Source organism: Eubalaena glacialis, chromosome 10, assembly GCF_028564815.1.
Source record: "Eubalaena glacialis isolate mEubGla1 chromosome 10, mEubGla1.1.hap2.+ XY, whole genome shotgun sequence".
Taxonomy (NCBI): domain Eukaryota; kingdom Metazoa; phylum Chordata; class Mammalia; order Artiodactyla; family Balaenidae; genus Eubalaena; species Eubalaena glacialis.
The window spans coordinates 10,902,060-10,923,763 of NC_083725.1; the positions used below are offsets into that span (position 1 = coordinate 10,902,060).

The 21,704-nt window shown below is 43.0% G+C and overlaps 1 long non-coding RNA gene across 3 annotated transcripts in view; it reads left to right on the forward strand.

Annotated features, from left to right (window-relative positions):
- LOC133099507 (uncharacterized) overlaps window positions 1-21,704 on the forward strand; it is a 187,096-nt gene that overhangs the window by 56,027 nt on the left and 109,365 nt on the right. For all 3 annotated transcript variants that reach the window (XR_009702347.1, XR_009702346.1, XR_009702345.1), the window contains exon 2: window positions 7,420-7,537. This is a non-coding gene — a long non-coding RNA (uncharacterized LOC133099507). The remainder of the gene's footprint in view (window positions 1-7,419; window positions 7,538-21,704) is intronic.

Below are 21,704 nucleotides of genomic sequence, written 5' to 3' on the forward strand. Positions count from 1 at the left end.
TAGAAGTGTTGAAACTTCTCAAAATGTTTGTTTCTTTTCACTCCTTGCAAATCTGAGAAATGATCTGAAATGGCAACTCAAGTCTGTAGCATGGTGATCTTAACTAAGACCTGTCCTTTCTATATTAGGGCTAGTTATTTTGGATATTCCAGACCACTCCATTTTATACAAATGAACTTCAGTTATAGGGATAATCAGTTGGAATCATTCAAGCCCAGACCAATCTTTTTTTCTAGTGTCAGATTTCACAAAACTAGTCTGTACTGTTGCCTCAGTTCTTGATTTCATTTCGTTCTTCTTGATGGAGCCTTAAAATACTGCATTGCAGCTAATCATACAAATGACCTCACTGCAGAAAGAAAATGATCTATCCTAGATCATAGAATTTTAGAGTAATCATGATTCTGGGGACGTTTAAATACAGTGATAAAATGTGAATTAAAGTTCACTTATATCCTGTGTCAGGGTCATTATTTTCTGCCTCCAAGTAATTTCATACCTAAACCTACCTGGAAGAAACTCTAAAATTTTTTGACATCTCTGCTATTGTGATATATGATGATGGTGGCCATGCTTTGCATCCCTCCTCCCAGTTGATGTGCTATGATCAATGTTGAGCTTGTTCTTTTTATTTAACTCAAGTTAGTGTAATTTCCCAGCTTCTAGGAAAACTATTTCCTCATTGGTTGCTCATTACCTAACTTAATGTTTTGGATGATGGTGTCAGCTAAGTTGTGCGCAGGCATTCAAGAATCATTGGGTAATTTATAAACTTGTAGAAGCATATTTGTGTTATTTTACTTAAACAGTGGAGAAAAAGAGAGCTTTTGTCATGTTTGTGCTTTCTAAAAGCATGGTAATTATTATTACTGCCTAAAATAAAACCTACCACACAGTGTCTTCTTAACTTTTATTTTAATAATAATGTGAGATTGGATTTATTTTCATAAATATCATGATATTTTAGTTTAGTTTTTAAAAACAAAATTCCAAAACCCTTCAGTTGTGTATAAAGCAATGTTTTTCATTATCCGGTAGGCCTATGTATTATGAATGCATTGAACAGTGATCCAACCCTCAGCTTTGTTGGACTAGAACTTATCACATAAGTAGACATTGTTTTTACTCCTGGTTGAGGTTAGTATGGCACATGCCATTCTGGTGAACACATTGGGACAACTGGAGAGGAGGGAGATGGCTGGTCCAGAGAAATAAGCTGGGAATTGGAAAGTGACAGATGCAGCCTTTCTAGTGACGTGACAAACCATGCTGAAAAGCAGGATATATACAGGATGACAGTTGGAGTTGGGGGATGGCCGCTGAAAGACTAAATCCCTCCTTTCCTGGAAACACACCCGAGAGGGACACTGCATCCTCTCAAGGCAGGCCTAAACTTATTCAGGAATATTCAATAAGAATGTGTTGATATTTTGTTGAATATTTTGTTGAATGTTTGCTGTCAGTCCAGGACTGGAGGAGATGTTGTTGAAATTGTGAGAGGGGTAAAAGATGCAGTGAGGGTCCTTGAAGAGCTTATCACCTGGAAAGAAATCACCAGTAAATTCAGTTCCGTTATTCCAGAACCTTGGTGGGTGGAACTGTTTGTCAGGCACTGTGCAGCATGCTACAGGGCAGAAAAAGATAAAGACATAGTTCCCAGCCCTAGTGTACTCTCAGTCTTAGGTAAGGATATGAACTCAGAAACAGGTTTTTGCAGTAGAAGGTGATATTGGCAGTGTGCTGTGGTGGCAGAAGGAAGTCACTGCTGCTTCTTAGAGCTGGTAAATGCTTACTGAGGGGACGGTATCTAGTCTGGGTCTTTTTTTTTTTAATTTTTGTTGGAGGATAGTTGATTTACAATGTTATGTTAATTTCAGGTGTACAGCACAGTGAATCAGTTATACATATATCCACTTTTTTTTTAGATTCTTTCCCCATACAGGTCATTACAGAGGATTGAATAGAGTTCCCTGTCCTATACAGCAGGTTCTTATTAGTTATCTGATATTTGGTAGGGTGTTTCTGTCAATTCCAGTCTCCCAATTTATCCCTTCCCTCCTTATCCCCTGGTAACCATAAGTTTGTTTTTTACATCCGTGATAATCTGGATCTTGACTGAAGTGTTATTAAGTGCCCAGTAAGATTCCAGACCCTTGCTTGAGGCTGTGGATTCAAAGAAGGATAAGATGGTGTCTGTCTTTGAGGAGTTCACGGTCTAAATTAGAAGACAAATGGGTTATGAACCTCCCCCCCCCCGCCCCCGACATACACACAGAGTAGAATAGGGTGTAACTATAACAGAGGTATAAACAGTTACTTAGGGGACCACAGGAGGGACCCATATCCTATTGGAGGGAGTCAAGAAAGATGGCCTACCCGAGCTGTTACTCAATAGATGAGCACTGTGAATACAATGAGATGAGGGTGTAGAGAAGGGAATAACTAACTCTGCCTGGAAGAGGGTGAAAATTGGTGAAGACTTTGTGGGGGAGATGCCATTAGTCTGGACATTGAAAGTCAAGTGGGATTTTCCCAGGTAGGGATAGACAAGAACAGAAGGGAATCCCAAGAAGGTGAGGTGGCGTGAATCAAGACCCGGGGTTGTGGAAGGGTGTGGTATGTCTAGAGGAACAAGGTCCAGTTTGGTTTGGCTGGAACCCATGGGGCATGGAAGGAATGGGGGGAAACCCAGTCAGGAAAGTGGCCTGTAGCCAGAACGTGAAAGCCAAGACTAAAGAATCTCTTGTTTGTTTGCTTGTTTCTGAGAGGTAGTGAGGAGCCATTATAATTGGAGGTTTTGAAAAGTAATTTGGGCAGTAGAGGGGGGAGGGATTGGAGAGGAGAAAGGTTCAAACAGTGGTTCTCAGCAGTGATGGGCAATGTATCAGAATAACCTGGGAAGCTCTTGCAGGATACACAAGCCCAGTTTTTTCCTTAGTCTTCTGTCTTTTCCCTCAACCGAGTTTCTGATGGCATATGAGGTGATGGGAAGGTAAATAGGGGTATTTTGAAAAAGCTTGGGGGGTGATACTGATACATTCTGCCCTCTGCTATTGCATTACTCTTACTCTTAAGTCAAGAGATGCTCCACGAAGGCTGAGACAATGGAGATGAGAAAGGCTGATTTGAGGGATGCGTGAGAGTTGGAATTAATAGGATGGATTGGAGGAGGCTATGGTGGAGAAGAAACAAGAAAAATACTTAGGTATCTAGTGCAAGCAACTGAGAAACTATAGACTGAAATGAGCCCACAAAGAGGAGAAGGTTTGACAAGATTGTGGATTCTACTTGAAGTATGTAGAATTTGAGGTCTCTGGAGGCATTTGGTAACATATAAGCTGGAGTTCAGGAGAGTTTAAACCACACACACCCAGGTCAATTATGCAGCAATAGAAAACACCACATCAGTGTTTTTTAAAAGGCAACAGAAAACCAGAGACAAGGGAGATTGTGTTGGCTGGAGCAGACAGGTATGTCTTTGTGGAAAAGTGGAATATGAGTTGCATCTCAAGGCATTAATAGAAAATTCAACTTCAAAGAAGAAGAGATTAAAAATGGAGATTATGTGCCAAAAAGTATGGGGTAAGAAAGAAAAATGCTGTTTCAAAAGGGCAGGACAGTAATATAAATGACTTAATAATAAAACCTAATATACCCTCATTTATTTTTCACTCCTAGAAGGAGCCATTATTATTCACAATTTATAGATGAAGAAATGGGTTCAGAGAGGTTAAACAAATGACCCACATGAGGCCAAGTGGAACAGTGGATCCTTTAACCTAGACTCTTGTTCTGATCCGTGAGGTTACGTGTCCTTAAAGGCAGTGTTCATTTCTTATATGTTGTTAAATACCTCTTGGCTAATGTGCAGCCTGAAAATAGAGTAGACCTGCAAAAGATATCTGTTGAATTACGGAAATGAATCAGTTCTTTTGTGTATCAGTTTAGTTATTTGCCATCTACACTTAAGACTAAATGTGGAATGTAACATTATAGGACTGAACAGTACCTTAGTAATTTTCCAATCCAACCAGCTCACTTTATAGAGGAGGAAATTCATTCTCAAGAAAGGAAGTGACGTACCTAAAATCTCACACCCAGTTATTAGCAGAGCTGAGCCAGTACCTTGACCTCGACTTCTGTACCCAAGGCTTTTCTCTTGTAACATTCCATCCCAATGAACCATAACACTTCTCCCTCTTCTGAGCTCTGCAAAGCTTGATGGAAATGAACAATGTGGATAGGACATAAGAGGTGATTTGATAGGTGAGAACTTTGACTGTCTTTGTAGCCATCCCATCCAATCTTGTATTTAATGGCATGAATAAGAGAAGGCTGACACAGAAATCAGACACAGGAAGTAATGAGCAATTCAGATGAGAAAAGAACAAGCGTTAACAGTGACAAACAAAGGTTAAGTGAGGTAGAGACTTTTTCCACGTGTTGTCATGGAATGCTGTGGAGTCACCTGTGTTTTGTTATCTTTTAAGTGCAAAACATGGTCTCACCTACCCAGGACAGAGGAGAAGAAATACCATCCCAGGCTAGAGAACTGATGAGGGAGCGGTGCAAGGCACGGTGGAAAGGGTCCAGGGCTGGGATTCAGGACCCCTGGGGATGCTCATGAGCTGTGTGATTTGGGGGACTTTGCTCTTTCAGGTTTCTTATCTGTGAACGGGAGGGTTAGATTAGGTCTGTCTAGCTTTTGTCTGTCACTGGAGCTCTCAGCTAAACCTCTGCCCACAGCTGACGAGCCCCTCCTTACCAGCGAGTGGGTTGGGGCAGTGACTTGGGGCGGCTCTGCATTGTCATGGATGTGGGTTCCTAAGGGTGAGCAGAGCCCCTGGGGCTGCAGGAACATTGAGCGGCAGCCTCTGTGCTCAGTCAACACCGTGTGGGTCCACTTGGCTCCTCTGTTACCTTCAACTTGAGCTGCTGGTACTCAGCGGAAACCCCACCTCAACCAATCAGCAGCGGGGAGCCCCGTCTTCTCACCTGATCCCCGGCAGCCTGTCCTCGGGGGCTCAGCTCTGCTTCTGGGCCTCTGCCCTTTACCTACATTCTGGATAAGGACCATTGCTAGATCTCACTCTTTATCTACGTATCCCATCCTGCCTCTCGAGTTCTACCCCTTTGATTTTTTTTATGGCTCATTTTTTTTCTTTTTAAAAATTTATTTTTTTAATTAACCTACAGTGAAACTGACTTGCTTGCACAGTTCTATGAATTTTAACACATGTATACATTCATGTAATCATCACCAAAAGCAGGGCACAGAGCAGTTACATCAACTGCAGAAAATTCTTTCATGCTCTTCCTTTGTAGTCATCGCCTCCCCTCACCCCCAGACCCTGGCAGTGCTGAGATGTTGAACATGTTGTACAAATGGAACTTCTTCTTGAGAATGGCTTCTTTCGCTCAACCTTCGAGGTTCATTAGTGTTGTTGTATGTATCCATAATTTGTCCTTTTTCAATTGCTGAGTGATTTTCCAGTGTATGGATGTAACATATTTGGTTTATCCATTCACTGGCAGAAGGACGTTTGGATGGTTCCCAGTTTGGGGTGGTTATAAATAGAGCTGCTATAAATATCCATGTACAGGTGTTTGTGTAAACATAAGTTTTCCCTTCTCTGGGGTAAATGCTAAGAAGTCACAGTGTTGGGTTGACCCCCTTCATTTTGATCACTTCCCACTTTTGAACTAGGTTTGCCCCTCCCGTTGGATTTCTGATACTGGACTCACTCTGCTGCCTTCCCTCTTCCTCAGACGAGCGGGCCCATCTACCAGTGCATTTCTGGTTCCATCTCTTCCCTCCCCTGGTCCTCCTCTTTCTGGCTAGGAGCTCCCAGCACGTAATAAAACTGGAGCCCATTTTGATTAGTCTAAATCTTTTTCCGGCTCTGAATTTGTGGTGATTTGGATTATTGCACCAGTTTTGTAGTGCCCTCTGCTGGCTGATTCACAAAGCTGGCTTTAGGCCTATGCTAGGGGAGAACTTGTAGGTGCCATGGGAAAAAGAAAAATAATTGGGAAGGGACGTGGTTGTGGCGAACTAACATTGTCGTGACAGCCTGACGGGGACTCTTCCTGTATTTGATGCTACACATATAGAGAAATGCTGTAATATTTTTGTGGAACCCTACAATATTGTGCCTGTCTTCTCAATTGTGGGCAAAGATGGGCTGTCTGGAAAGCTGGACTCAGCCTGGAGCCTGTTACCCAGATTGCTATTTTGTGAAGATATCCGCATACAAATGACTCAGATCTAAACATTCAAAAATGCTCTTGGAGGGCCATCTGGTTCTTGTTGGTTCTAAAAGCCTCATTCAGCCTGGTAGATGGATCCAGTACAAAAGATAGTGAGGGCTCTTCATTCAGGTTTAAATAGGTTCCACTGACCAAGAAGAGAAGCAGCCTTTTAAAAATAGCCGATACTGATGCTTCCAGAGCCGGAAGATGATGATTCTGCCTCGTAGGTCAGCGGGGATCTGATAAATATTTAATTGATGACCATGCACTTGCATGGAGGCTTTGGAACACACACACACACACTCACACACACACAAACACAATTTGGTATCATCATGGAACGCGTGATAATTTGTTTGGGTATCTGAAACAGGCTGGGAATTAGGCTGACCCAGCATGTCAGGCAGTGAGGTCTGTCCGAACCTCGGGATCCTCGTGATGTGTCATATTTAATTCGTGAAGACAGCGCTGCCAGCCTTGCAGTTTGAATGGTGGTGCTGATGGATTTGCCATTTGCACTCGCTAGCTGCTGGCCTTTCTGATCAAAGGTATGGCCATACATTCTGTGACCAAGGGACAGGGAGTGTCTCCTCTCTGGGAGGCTGACAGGCTTGGAAAGGGAGGGAATCCTGTGCTCTCAGCCTCAGCTTTGCGCTCCGACCAACTCCAGACAGAGACTGGGCATCTAGGGAGAAGGATGCTGGGTCCCGGGGTATGTGAATTTGAGGCAGCCACATCAGCAAGCAAAACGCATGACGTGGCGCTCGCTCCTTGATTAACCTTTTGTTTCTCTGAGCTTTACCTTTCTCATCTGAAAGTGGCACAGGGGGAGGTGTGCTGGTGCTTGTGCTTTCTTTAGTTTATGCAGACAGAACCACAGTATATCCTGTATTATGACGGTGTAATTCATACTTTAATGCTTTCTCACTGCTGAGGATGTCAAGTTTATCAGAAGCAGGGATTGCATCTTACTTCTCTATACCCCCAGCTCAGCACAGCACGTGGCCCAAAGAAGAGACAAAAAAGGGAGCTTGGTAAATGCTGTGGGTAGAGGTGTAGCTTTTTAAGGGCATCCATGAGTTTCATGAAGTTTATAAATGTTGGGACTTTGGGAAAATCATTTCACCTTTGCCTCGGGTGATTTGTCTTTCTCGTGTGCCCTCTCAGTAGAGATGCTGGTTTTCCACATCCTGTTGGACTCATCTATCCAGGACGGTAGCGCTCCAGGAAAAATTCCCTACTGAAGGGGAACCAAGAGCCTGGAGGATCTCTTAGAAAGAAACTGGTAAGTCCTTACCAGCCATTTTCTAAACAAATAACTGCAAAGTTCACCTCGGTATCCGCTGTCCCCATCTGAGAACACCAAGCAAAACCTCTTAACAGTCGAGAGTAAAAGTTAATGATTTGGAACTTCTTAGTTTGTCCCACTATGTCTCTTCTATGACAATGGCGCTTAAAATGATTTCTGACTGTTAATGGAGAAATTTCGCGTGATCGGTTTTATAAACCATCTGGCGAGGCTTCTGGTCTGCAAGGAAGACTTGGCAGGACTCTGCAGGTGACCAGCTTTCTTCCACACGGACTCCCCTCTTCTCTCAGTGTTCCACACTTTCACAGTCTTAACATTTTTGTGAGTGGTTTCTGTCGGACCCTAAACCTAGCCTGGTCTCTTGCAGTGTAGCTGGGGCACCAGAGACTTAAGTTACCTCCTGATGAGTTTACTGATGATGGTGACTGCAGTGCCTGTATTTTTAAAAATTTTGGTAAAATACATGTAGTATAAAAATTACCATCTCAACCATTTTTAGGTGTTCAGCTCAGGGGTATTAATTGCAGTCACATTGTCACGTTACCATCACCACGGTCCATTCACAGAACTCTTTTCATCTCACAGAAGTGAAACTCTGCACTTGTGGATCAATAACTGCCCATTCCTCCCTCTCCTGCCCTGGCAACTATCATTCTACTTTCTGCCTTTGTAAATGACAGGTGCTTTAAGTACTTCATAGAACTGGAATCATATGGTATTTGGTGTTTTGGTGACTGGATTATTTCCCTTAGCACACTGTCCTCAAGGTTCATCCATATTGCAGCGTGTATCAGAACTTCCTTCTTTCTTGAGGTTCAGTAATATTCCATTGTATGTATATATCACATTTTTTTTCATCCATTCATCTGTTGATGGACACTTGGATCACTTCCACCTTTTGGTTATCGTGAAAAATTCTGCCATAAGCACAGATGTACAAGTATCTCTTCAAGACCCTATTTTCAATTCTTTTGGGCATGTACCCAGAAGTGAGATTGTGAAATCAAATGGTAGTTCTATTTTTAAGTTTCGGAGGCACCACCACACTGTTTCCCACACTGGCTGCATCGTTTTACATTCCGCCAACAGTGTGCAAGAGTTTTGATTTCTCCGCATCTTTTCTAACACTTAAACTTTCTGGTTTTTTGATAGTATCCATTCTAATGGGTGTGAGGTGGTATTTCATTGTAGTTTTGATTTGCATTTCCCTGATGATTAGTGATGTTGAGCATCCTTTCATGTGCTTATCCGCCATTTGTATGTCATCTTTAGAGAAATGCCTATTCAAGTCCTTTGCCCATTTTTGAACCGAGTTCTTTGTTTTGTGGTTGAATTGGAGGAATTCTTTATATATTCTGGATCCCTTATCAGATACACAATTTGTAAATATTTTTCTCCATTCAGTGAGTTGCCTTTTCACTTTGTTAATCGTGTCATTTAATGTGTAGAAGTTTTAAATTTTGATGTAGTCCAATTTATCTATTTTTTTTCTTTTTCTGTTTGGCTTTTGATGTTACATCCAAGAAGTCATTGCCAAATCCTGTTTCGAAACTTTTCCCCTACATTTTCTTCTAAGAGTTTTACAGTTTTCGGTCTTACATTTAGGTCTTCGATGTATTTTCTGCAGTGCTTGTTTTTACCCCTTCCTAGACACTGAATTTCTTGAGCACAGAGACTGTGGCTGTTCATCTTTTTATTCTTAGCACTTAGAATCTACCTGGCACATAGTAGGTGCTCAGTAAATTATAGTTGAATGAAACAACTTTATCAGACATGATGAGACAAAATCAAAGACTATGTTTATAGTGATTTGCCATTTCCATAATAATAATTATAGCAGACTGTCTTGGGGACCCAAAAAGAAATCTCTGAAATAAAAAAAAGTCATACTGGTTTCAAGGGCTTTTTGGCATTTTATTTATTTACTTTTTCCTGAGAATGTTTAATGGCATATTTGAATATTTGTCACGCTAATTGTGTTCTCACCACACTTGACCCCTAGTGCCGTTCTCATGAGCTCTGTGCACAGTGAACCTCCATCATGATGAGAACGGCTGGTCAAGGTTGTTCTACCGCGCATGTGGGTCCCTGAAACCCTGCACCAACCAGTGGAGGGGGTGGGCACCGGATTGCTAGCTGGCCTTGGGAAACTTATTCCACACCTCTGTGTCTCCCTTAGTTTCCTCATTTATAAAATGAGAGTGTGTACAAGTTTCCTTCTAGTTCTAAAATGATGAAAGTTTAAGTATTGGTGATTGATAGGACGTTTCAAATAGGAGTAGAAGTTCAGCCACTTCTGGGAAGAAATAAAGACAAGATTCACCCCCATCCGGCCTCTCCCCGAGAACCTTCCTGCCTCAGAAACGACCTGAGAGTTGGGTAGAGCGACTGCTGTGCCACCTGTGCTGTTATGTTCCTGCGCATGCCACATGTGAAGGCAGGGAGGGCAGGGGCTGAGTTGAAAACAAAATTCCTATTATAGTTGTTGTTGTTATTGAATCAAGGACGTCTTCTCCGCATCTCAGCCATTCCAGAGCCAGTTGTCCTGTGCCTGTATATGTGTGAGGCACAATCAGCTTAAAAGATAAGAGAGCTCGGGCTTCCCTGGTGGCGCAGTGGTTGAGAGTCTGCCTGCCAATGCAGGAGACACGAGTTCGAGCCCTGGTCTGGGAAGATCCCACATGCCGCGGAGCAGCTGGGCCTGTGAGCCACAACTACTGAGCCTGCGCGTCTGGAGCCTGTGCTCCGCAACAAGAGAGGCCGCGATAGTGAAAGGCCCGCGCACCGCGATGAAGAGTGGCCCCTGCTTGCCGCAGCTAGAGAAAGCCCTCGCACAGAAACGAAGACCCAACACAGCCAAAAAAAAAGTAAATTAAAAAAAAAAAAAAAAAAGATAAGAGAGCTCTTGTTTACACTATTAGCTGAAACCATGAGTACCACGCTATGCCCCAACCCCCATACATCCCACACGTTTCCTGGGTGGGTTTCTGCCATGGGAGAGGCAGTTACAAGTGCAGCCTCCCTGGTGGACACCCCTGCAGGAGGTGGCCTGAGGTGTATGAGTGTCTGGCTCTGAGGCCTGCCTCTGCTGTGGCCATCATTTGACCTTTCTGAGTCTGAGTATTGGGTCATCTTTACAGTGCCAATCAAACAGCAAGGCCTGGTGAGGGCATCAGGGAAATCTGGGTTCACACCTCTACTATTTCCATCTGAATGAGGTTTGGGAATGTGACTTACCCACACTGGGAATGGGTTTCCACAAGTGTAGGGATTTTATCTGCTGTTTTGCATAGAGAATTGGGTTGTCGAAAGAAGGGGCAAAACTAACGTTTACTGAGCACCTTCTGTGTGCTGGGTCCTGTGTTATATGTTTATATAAATTATCTTGTTTAATGGTCAAATGGCTCCATGAAGGAGCCATTGTTCGACTCCTCTTAGGATGGGAAAATTGGTGCTTGGAGCGTTGAAGTGCCTTGTTCAGAGCCACACAGCTTATACACAGCAAGAACAGGACTCCAATGCACATCTCAATGATGTGGGTCTAAAGCCAGTGCCTTCGCCACATCATTAGACCTGGACATAGAGTAAAGTCAGCGTGTTCTGCACGAATGGGGGCCCCGTCTCCCCCTCCTTCCTCTGCCCACAGTGCTAATTTGCTTCCCTTCGGGCTCCTGAGAAGGGGAGCTCTCTCAGCCTTTGAGTCTCCTGGCCTTTACCTTTGCTGAAGAGCAGATACCACCTATTTTCCCCAGAAGCCATATTTTCAAGCAAATGAAGTAACTTTTGGTTAAATTTGGGGGGTGGGGCAAAAATGATCCCCAATACCGAGATCCAAGCACAAGTAAGGTGCATCTACCCGTGCTCCTGCCTTTCAGTCATTTCTTTTCCTCCCTCTTCCTTTTTCTAAACATATTCTTCAAATCCTCGTTTTCCTTGGGGGCCCTGGTAAGTGTGATCGTGTCCAGATTTCCACACTGGGGCCCTGGGTTCACAAAAGGCCAAGTTGACGTCCATTCTGCGTCTGGCTTATTTGATGCCAGAGGAGCGCTGGGGTCTCCTGAGAAGCCAGGAGAGATTTGCTTCCTGCAGAGGTTTGGATAAGCCCCAGCTAATCTCCATGGCTTCTTAAGGGCACACCTGCTTGTCTGCCAGCCAGCAGCCTCCTCGCTCATTTCCCGTGGGACAGCTGGGGTCAGAGGGCCTCCAGAGAGCCTTTTATCCCCCGCCGACCCACCAGGCCCCCCTCAGCAGCACCTGGGTCCACACAGAAGACTTCCTTTGAGGGGAGGTTGAGACGTCCCTCCCCGAATGGGGTCTGGTGCCCTTTTCCTTCCTTCTGAGGCAGCTTGCTTGTTCCTTCCTTCTAAAAAAGCATTTAATTCAAGCTTTATCATGCATGGCTCAAACTTTATCCCACTGGGGTGAAGCTGATCTGAATTAGTTTCTGGGCTGCTGAGCTGTGAACACGTAATAGGTGCTCACTAAATAAAGATGATGTCTGATTATGAGCTGCTTGGGCATCCAGGAAAGATACACTGTCAGCTTTCCCTGTGTTTCATCCCTGGAACGTAATAGTAACGCTGATAATATTAAAACGGCAGAGAATTCAAAAGTCATTTCTGTTTAGCTGTGGGAATTAGAGGGTCTCTCCTCCCTCTTTTCCCAATGAAAATTGCGGAAAGTGAGAATCAAAACAATGGATACTTCCTTTCCTCCCAAGATGGACTCTCCCCTGGACCAGCAGTGGGCACTGTGCATGCCCTCACCCCATCTGATTCAAGCACAGTAGACAGCTATATCAATAAACAGCTATATCAGAAGGGATTGAGAAAGAAACTGAGCTTTTCGTTTCTAAAAGTTTAAAATTTTAGTTTCTAGTTTGAGTGGGTATGTGTATGTGCCAGGCTTTTTGTGTAGGTCATCTCAGTTGGTCCTCACAGCACCACTTTGAGGTTGGTAGCATCATTCTGATTTTAAAGATGAAGAGACTGAGGTACAGAGAAGGGAAAAGACTTGATCAACTTCACCCAGTGGTGAAGTCATGGTTCTCGTTCAGATCTGGATGGCTCCCGGGTCCCTGCTCTTTCCCTTTCACTCTGTGTTTCCCAGGGGTGGAACAATCGTGAATGCATTACATCTGCTCATCTGAGATCCCTTCCCAGATAGCCATTATCCACGAAAAGTTCTTTGGACATGAAAAGCTTCTCGCTAAGTCTCTGGAAATGTGGAATCGGCTAACCCAAACCTTCAAGTAATTGGAATGATTCTTGTATATTTCAATTTTAGAGGAAAGAGAGAAAGGAGTGGCAACCCACTTAGTTTAGGAGTTTAGACAAGGCGTTTACTTCTTGGATGCACATATATTTCAGTATGATTTTTTTCAGCTCAATAATAATATACCTTCTGCTCTATCGAACTATGACTTTTAAAGTTTAGAAGGATGACCCAGAGGTGTGGCAAGAGCATACATCATTAAAGAGGACTGAGGAAGAGCATAGAAGGAAAGAGTACTGATTCTGAACGTCTTAAGAACATTGGCTTGAACCCCCATGGAACCCATAGGTCCTGGCTCTAGGCAAATCCATCACTGTAGCCTTCAGTTCCATCAGCTGCTAGGTAGGCATGCAGTGCCTCAAAAGGTCGTTGTGAAAAGTCAATGAGATAGCATGTGTATCAGTCACCTAGTGCAGGGAATGTGCATTGTACCTGCTCAGTAAATGCTAGTTTTCTTCATAAAGCAGAAAGTTAATATTTAACCACAAGTAAGACAAAATGGGTATTGGTCACTTCGAATTTTTCCATTTTACTATTTGGGTAGCATCTGTGAAATGGGTCAAGAGGGCTGGGGAGACTCAAGACCATTTCCCTTGGCAGAAGGGCCCTGGGAAATGTGCTCCTGATGTGGAATTTATATCCTGGCAGTCAACTCTCTGGCTCCTACGTTATTCCTGCTTCCGTCCGTGTAGGTCCTCACAATGATAGGCCGTATATTGAACAACAGCAAATGACAACAAAGATGTCGAGGCCTGAGTAACCCACAGTAGAATTTACCAGTTTATTGCTTTAACTCAACAACCCAATTTTCTCTAAGCAGACTCAGTCAAGGGAAGCAAATGGTGTAGTACTAGGCTGAAATCTCCTTGCTTTCTACATTTCTGTATAATCCATTCTTTTATGCCTCCACTCTCTGCCTAAGTATCTCACTCGCCTTCAGAGGTATTTGTTCTTGTTCCTGTGAATCCAGACAGGCCGAGTGTGCGCCAGTAACCCTGACACGATGAAGAACGTGAGGAAGAGAGTGGCCTCGAAACATGTTGTATTTGCAGATGAGTCCTTAACACTGGGGTTTAGATTACTGTCTGACTTTATAGCGAGGCAGACCTTGGTGTGAGTCCTTGACTTACTGCTTACAATCTTTGAGCTTTAGTTTCCTTATTAGTCAGATGTATCTGGCTCATGTAATAAGTTCTCAGTACATTTAAGTCATTAAATGAAATTTGCTTTCTGTTTATCCTACTGTTAGTAACCTCATTTAGCTACATCCCAGTCTCTTCTGAGACTGACGTGTAGTTTATCCCCGTCATTCTAAAAATAGTTCACATTATCAGTGTTTTCTCCTTGGATTGGACAGATGGGCACGGCACTCTTTGGGGCTTCTCGGTTGAAGACAACACAATACGGTAACCATCCCTGGCTCCTGCTTTTTCTTTCCTTGCCTCTCCCTCATTCTCTCCCCCCAAGGAGTGGGGGGAGTCCCAGTGACAAGGTCGACATGGCAGATGTAGGGCTTCCATCAGGAGTCCTGCGCGTGGAGGACATTTTATTTAAATTTGCAATGATTTGCTTCTTACTGCAGATGCTTCTCTTTAGCATTATTGATCTCCTCTTTCTACTGAGCCACGTCAGATGTCTTTGACCCTGGTTTGCACCAGCAGCAGTGGAGGGGCCGCCCGAGACCGTCTGGCATTGTGATTGAATTCAGTTCCTCTTTATGTTTGCATAGGCCTTTTTCGTTCTGCCTTGAAATGGGTTGTGCCATTGCAGGTGCGGTCCAGAGTCTGCATCCTTTGTGTCACGCCTCTCAATATAGTAACGACTTCTCTCGGGGTCAGAATCTCTTTCCTGGATGGATCAGCCTGTCTCAGGGTGGGAAGGACTCTCAAAGCTTGGGTTTCTTCTCTAGGAAATTGGCCAATATAGTTTCTGAATAAAACTAGGAGGGTCCTGGAGAAGACATTATTTAATGAGCACATATAAACGGAAATGATAGCATGAGATGGGAAGGAAAGGGGAATAAAGACTAAAAGTAGGGACGCCATCTTCTTTCTTTTTTCTTAGAGTTGAAAGTTTTCCTGAATTATCTGTAGGGCTTTAGTGAGAAAAGAAGTCAGGGGAATTGTTTCTTTACTGTTTTATATGACCCATCCAAAGAACAGCTAAAAATATTAGTCTCCCCAAATCTCTCTGGCCCATCACACTGCCCTGCTCCAGCATGCCACAGCCCGTGAACTCAAGCCCATTTCTTTTCTCTTTTATTCTGGATCCTGCATGATAACCCAGGACACCTGCCGTTTGTGCTGTCTCACGATTACTGCTTCTGGACACTTTGAAGCCTTGAGGTCCCTCAGAGAGAAGAGTAATAACCCTGGGGGAGATAGAATAGCCCTGCTTGAAGTGTTTAATTTTCATAAGAGAATGATGATAACTTAAATCAGTAGCAAATCCATTGCAGAGAAATAGGCCCCTGGTCCACAGAGAAGGGATCAATAAAGGCTCTGCCAGCATGGTGAAGTAAATCAGGGAGTTGGGGTAATTACTTAAATTTTCTCAAGAACCTCTGCTCAGAAGGGGTTTAATTTGATTGCTTGCTTTAAATTTATTGTCCCCTCAATTCATCAACTTTATCAGATTTTACTTGTGTAGGCCCAATCTCCTCTCTCTGTCCATTTCTTTCTCTCTCTTTCTCCCCGCCCCCTTTCTGTTTCTCTCCCTCTCTCCCTCTCTCTTTTCCTGTGTGTGTGTGTGTGTGTGTGTGTGTGTGTGTGTGTGTGTGTGCATGTGTATTTTTCTAGGCAGCCGGAAATTGAGTGATGATCCTCTACCAATAATCTCATCCTTAGTCTAAACTTCATTTCCTTCCAGGACTGGCAATATTATCAAAATTGTTAACAAATCAGTGTGTTAAATTACGGTTCCTAGGAGGTGAAAGACACGTAGTTGACTGTCACACCATTACCTTTAGTACAGTTCTTTCTGTATAATATAATTATTTTATGTTTTTGCTGGCATGGCTAGCACCAAGCATCCCAGTACATCACATACACTCTGTTGCTTTAACCTGTTGCCATGACAACCTCAACATTCTCCCACAGCAACAAAATTTAAATATGTATCTATGAATCTGAAGAAACAACTATAAGATTAAATAAAGTTCTACTAACATCAGTCTGTTTCATATAGCATTCTGAGATGATTTCCATAACAATTATTGGATATAATTGCATGAGATGCAATCCATAATTAATCTTTCCTGGAAAAGTACAAAGTAATCAGGTTCTTTCATAGGCAAATGGGTGAATGCCCTATTCAGTTATTCACCATCTTTCAAATGTCTATGTATGCCACTGTGGTAGGCTCACGTATTAGTTAGGGTACACTCCAGTGACAACCCAAAAATATATAAAGATTTTTTTAAAAAATGGAAGTATAGGGCTTCCCTGGTGGCGCAGTGGTTGAGAATCTGCCTGCTAATGCAGGGGACACGGGTTCGAGCCCTGGTCTGGGAAGATCCCACATGCCGCGGAGCAACTAGGCCCATGAGCCACAACTACTGAGCCTGCGCGTCTGGAGCCTGTGCTCCGCAACAAGAGAGGCCGCGATAGTGAGAGGCCCGCGCACCGCGATGAGGAGTGGCCCCCACTTGCTGCAACTAAAGAAAGCCCTCGCACAGAAACGAAGACCCAACACAGCCATAAATGATAAATTAATTAATTAATTAAAAAAAAAAATGGAAGTATAGTTCTTTCTCTTGTAATAATCCAGTACATTGTTTCTAGTCAGTAGTAGCTTTCTTCAGTGCAGTGATCCAGAGACCCAGTTCTTTCCATCACATAGCTCCGCCAGCTGCTGAGCCCTGTTAACCTCTGCATCTAGCTAGCAGCAGGCAGAAGAGAGCATGGAGATGTGCTGTGTTGTAAACACCTCGAAGGGACATACATCACTTCTGCTCATTTTCCATTGGCTAAAACTAGTCACATGGCCGCCCCTAGGTGTAAATGGACCTGAAAAACCTAGTCCATGGCGTGGTAGAAGCTTCTCAGCAGCAACTCTGTAAGAGCAGGAGAATCATGAATTTTAGTAGGTAGCTGGCTTGCTCTGTCACCGTGCAGGTAGATAGAAGAGGAAGGTGTGCTTCAAACACATGAAGGGCTCACAGCTTGCGGGGAGAAAGTCATATGGTAGTAAAGGGGTGAACTGAGTGCCACTGGGAGAGCCTGCTTCTGCTTGGCAGGACTGAGGAGGTTGGTGGCGGTGTCTTCACTGCAGTGGTACCTTGGATTGCCAAGGAGATGTACCCTATAGTAATTGTAAAATACTGGACTTGCTTAATAGCATGTGTGTAGGAGTGGGAGGCTAGAGGAGGTGGGAGTGAAGAGGAATAATTAGATAATGTAGTTGTCTCTGTTGATTCTCAAGTGATAAGGCTGTATTTCTCCCTCACTCTCCACTTGCCTTATCATGAGTGGGTGACCTTGATGAGACATTTTCAACGTGGTATCTTTGGTTTCTTTTAATCTCCTGTCAGTTGCTATCACTGTCAGCATGACCTAGCTCCAGTGAAACATTCAGCTTTCGTTTCTGCCTTAGCAGGAATGTTAAATTATGAGGAAATGTCAGGATGGGAGGAAGCCAAACACACGGTGGACACATTACTTGAGGGGGTCATTGAAGGACACTGACCTCTTCTCTCAACGTTACAAGGATTAAGGAAGCCTGTGTTTTGACCTTCTGGATTCTTCTACAGTTGGAGTTGATATAACTTGTCACTTGAGCACTGTCTCGAGTGCTGACTGCCATTGTGTTCTAGCCAGGTGAATTGTAATGGACACCTACTTGCCTGGAGTGAGAATGACCAGTTATCAGTTTACCAAAAGGCTCCAAGACTCTGGACATAACTTTCATCGGTGGGTGAGGTGATTGTCATAGGATTTGTGGTTGTAATGTTCTTTGAGGTATGCTCAGGAAACAAATACCAAAATGCAATGGTCACTAAAAATGCTTTGAAAAGTTATAATGACTTCAATACAAATGAAAGAAGGTACAGAGTAATGATTTCAAATGGAGAATTTCCCTAGTGACACTTATATGAAGCACTGTTCAACTAATCTATCGTACCTAAGGAAAAGCAGAAGTTGGGTTTGTGTGAAGCATTTTAGTGACTCTTTGGGATGCTCGCCAACCATAGTAAGCATGGCAAGAGATTAAGATGGATAAAAGAAAAGCCTTCAAGTATTTGGAGATTGGTTTGGGAGACACAACCAACAAGCATGAAATAATTGACAAAACATGAATTTAAATGCATAAACAGGCAGGAGAAACAGAGGCAGTTATTTGGATAATTGGATCAAAACCCCTTATCTATGAATACTGTGCATTTGTATACATTTTGCCATATAAGAGATTAGTTTTCTCTCTTTGAGAGCTTTTTAAGGAAAAAAAGAGGAGAATTTCATAGTTTAACTTGGTTTTCAGAAATTGGCACTTAAGTTTTGGTTGTGGCTTTGCTTCTCCTTCACTCTAAAACAGTCAGTATTTTAATAAAATAAAAAAATGAAAGTCATAGACAAAAAATAATAAATACAGGCTTCCCTAAAATGATCACTTTATTTTCTGCCTCTCTAAAAAATAAAATAAAAGTCAGTCACTTAGCAGCCTGAGCCTGCGTATCTATAAATCTATAAATGTATAAACATATCATATTTTTCTAGATGTCTTGGATTCTAAGGGTACACACCGAGTGTTTCTACTTTTCATTATGGTTGCTTTTGATATACCCCACATTTGATTAGTTGCATAATGGAAGTTTTAATCATGATGTAGCCTGTCTGCTCCCCTCCACTTTTTCTCTAAGCGCTGGTCTTCCTTTCACCCTATTCTTTATTTTCTCTGGACTTGAATCTCTTCAGGTTCAGTGCTTAGACTTCAATGATGTTCTAGAGCTCAAAAAAGCCAGGTGCCTCCCAACTCTTCTAATTTATGTCTGTAACACTGATGATGTATTGGTTAAACAGTTTACTCTTTTTCATGAAGCTTTATATTCTCTGTTTGGTTGTTGATGGGAGAGGTAACCCCAAATGTCTAAGATGTGCTGAGCTCTAAGATGTCTACGTTGACTTTGGCCAGAAAAGGACACAAGCTAAGACCCACTACAGACAGGTGTGTCTGAGTGATGAGCTGGGGCCAGGGGAGTTTATCCTCAAGGCACATAGTTAGGCCCTTGGAGCCCAGGCAGCATAAAGGAACACTGCAAAGTGTTTGAGTGAGAGTAGAATTGACCATTTTCAGCAGTTTCTCCCATGTAATGAACAAGAGGGCTTTCCAGCAGGGATGGGAGGTCCCAGTGATGTCTATATCATAGAATAACCTTGGTGATCTTCTTTTGAGGTCGTTGAATCATACAACTTTCCAGTTAGAGGTCGTATTTGAAGTCTTTGGCTCTAACTTTCCAACAACTGAAAGGCTTCCACATACAGTACCCTTGACTAAAGGCCATTCAGCCTCTGTGTGGACCCCAAAGTTATATCAGTAGTAAGAAAATGCCATCATTTTCTCTCTCTCCCAACTAATTATAAGTTTCAGAAGAGCTCTGAGTGGCTAACATGAAGATCAACTAGCTAATGTAGATCCCAACCAGAGTTTTAATCATGGTAGTAGCAAATATTCTGTACTTAATGTTGGCGAGTAACTGCTGACTGTTAACTGCTTTGTTAATAAGAAAGCAGCCTGCAGTTTTAGAAAATCAAAGCATCTTCGGTATCAGGTATATAGTCATTTAAATCCCTCCTCAAACCTGAAATGCCCCTACTCTGGCAGTGTTTGAATAAGGATTGATGATGAGTATGGGAAGGAATTGGGACCACTGACTGAAACCCACTAATACTAAACTGCTAATGCTTTCTGCTTCTTATCCGTCTTTCTGCTTCTTATCCGTCTTTCTGCTTTATGTTCTTTTCCTTCCTTCTAATCCCATTTTTTTCCTCCTCCTATTCTTTACAACTCTGATCTGTTCTCCAGTGTATAGATACCTTGTGATTAACTGTGACAATTAAAAATCCCAGACCATCTTTACCCGTTTTTATCACAGGTACTGCTAACCTAAAGTGTGCATACTGGGAGGCAAACTAATTATGAATGTATCTTAAGCAAAATCAACTTTAGAGGTAGGTTTGCGTGTGTGCGTATTTGTTTATTTATGTGTGTAGAGGGGAATTATAATAATATATAAAACAGATGTTTAGAATTACCGTCTCTCTAAACTTTTCCATAGCAATGCTCCTCTGCATTAGGACCACCCATCTAAAGTACATTATGTCTTAGATTTCTACAGCCTTAGAAATAACTAAAAAATATGTCAATCATAAATTTTTTTAAATCCTCAGAACAGACCCATATATTAACACATCTTATTGTTCAGTGTCAATATTGTTTTTGCTCAGTTGGACTAGATTGTATCACATTTTGTGCACATGGGCTGGTGGCTGCTTCCGGGGCTTAGCACATATCTATTTATCTAGCTAACACTTGGTAAATGGCAGTGATAAATGATCATGTACTTCCCGGGAGCACAAGTGTATTTCCAAAGGTCAAGGCATTTGAGTGATCTGGTGATGCTCTGAAGGTGGAAATCAGGAGCCACAGGACAGAACAATAGGAAAAGCTGCAAGTGAAGTTAATCAGGGAGCAGAGTGGCCCCGAGCTGGGAAGCGCTGCATGGCAGGACTCTCGTGCTTTCTCACAAATACTCTTTCACAACAGTTCCTGAACTCGGTGAACACATAACCTCGGGACCTAGTGATGCTAGGGCCTCTGAGAGGGCCCTGCATTCTCTGTAACTGCTTGTGTTCGAGTGAAATGTGGTGGAAATCCTGGAAGGAAGCTGCTTCATTGTCTTGGAGACACATTTTTGTCATCCTTCTCCCTCAGAGGCATTTTCTGTAATCATCTGCTTTGCCACTTAAAAAGCCCTTTACTGGCATTCACTAATGAAGCTCACAGTTCCATGGGCTGTGGTTCCCGTTTTTCAGAGCCTGGGTTATTAGATACAGAGCAGTTAGGGTGATTGCCCGACAGCAGGCTGTTTCGATCTGAAATGAACCTAGACATTTAGGATGCTGGTTCTAAAGTGCTATTCCCCAGCCTTTCTGGATCTGAATTGCAATTCTTTTATGTATGACTTACTGAGTAATTTGTTTATTCGTTCAACACACATTTACTGAATGTCATTTTGTACTAGGTTAGATGTTTGAGAAACTAAGACAAGTAAGATGTGGTGTCTACCATGGAGGACTTCGGTCTAGAGGGGGAGAGAGACATAAACAAAAATAATTACAGTATCATGTGGCTGATGCATCAGAGAGGAGTAACTGAACAAGTGCAGATGACAGAGCCCCCAACTCTGCCTGGGCACATCGGAGGCTAGCGGGGGCAGTTTGAGTCCTGACGAATTAGTAGGAGTTTGCCAAGCAGCCCGAAGGGGGCAATGGTATTTTCCATTCTGACTTACCTAAGTAAGCAGCATCCTCGCTTCCTTTCCTAGAACCCTCCTTGCTAAAAAGGTTGGAACCATCTGATTGATGTGAGTCTCCTCAACTTCTTTCCATATCCAAATTCCTCCTAATCTTCACCTTTCTTCCCTTCCCTCTCCTTGAATCAGAGGAGGAAGCGTCTTCCTCTTAGCTGACCCTAGAGCTCCCAGCAGAGCCGCACGAGCTCTCCAGATTCTCTCCGCGTTCACAGATTGGCTACAGCTCTCTCCTGCATCTTTATTCTTCCTCTACTTATAAGTGCCACTCTGATCATGAACAAGAGACAACCTTGTCTGGAAGGGGGAACAACGCCTTTGAACTAACATCCATCTCTCGCC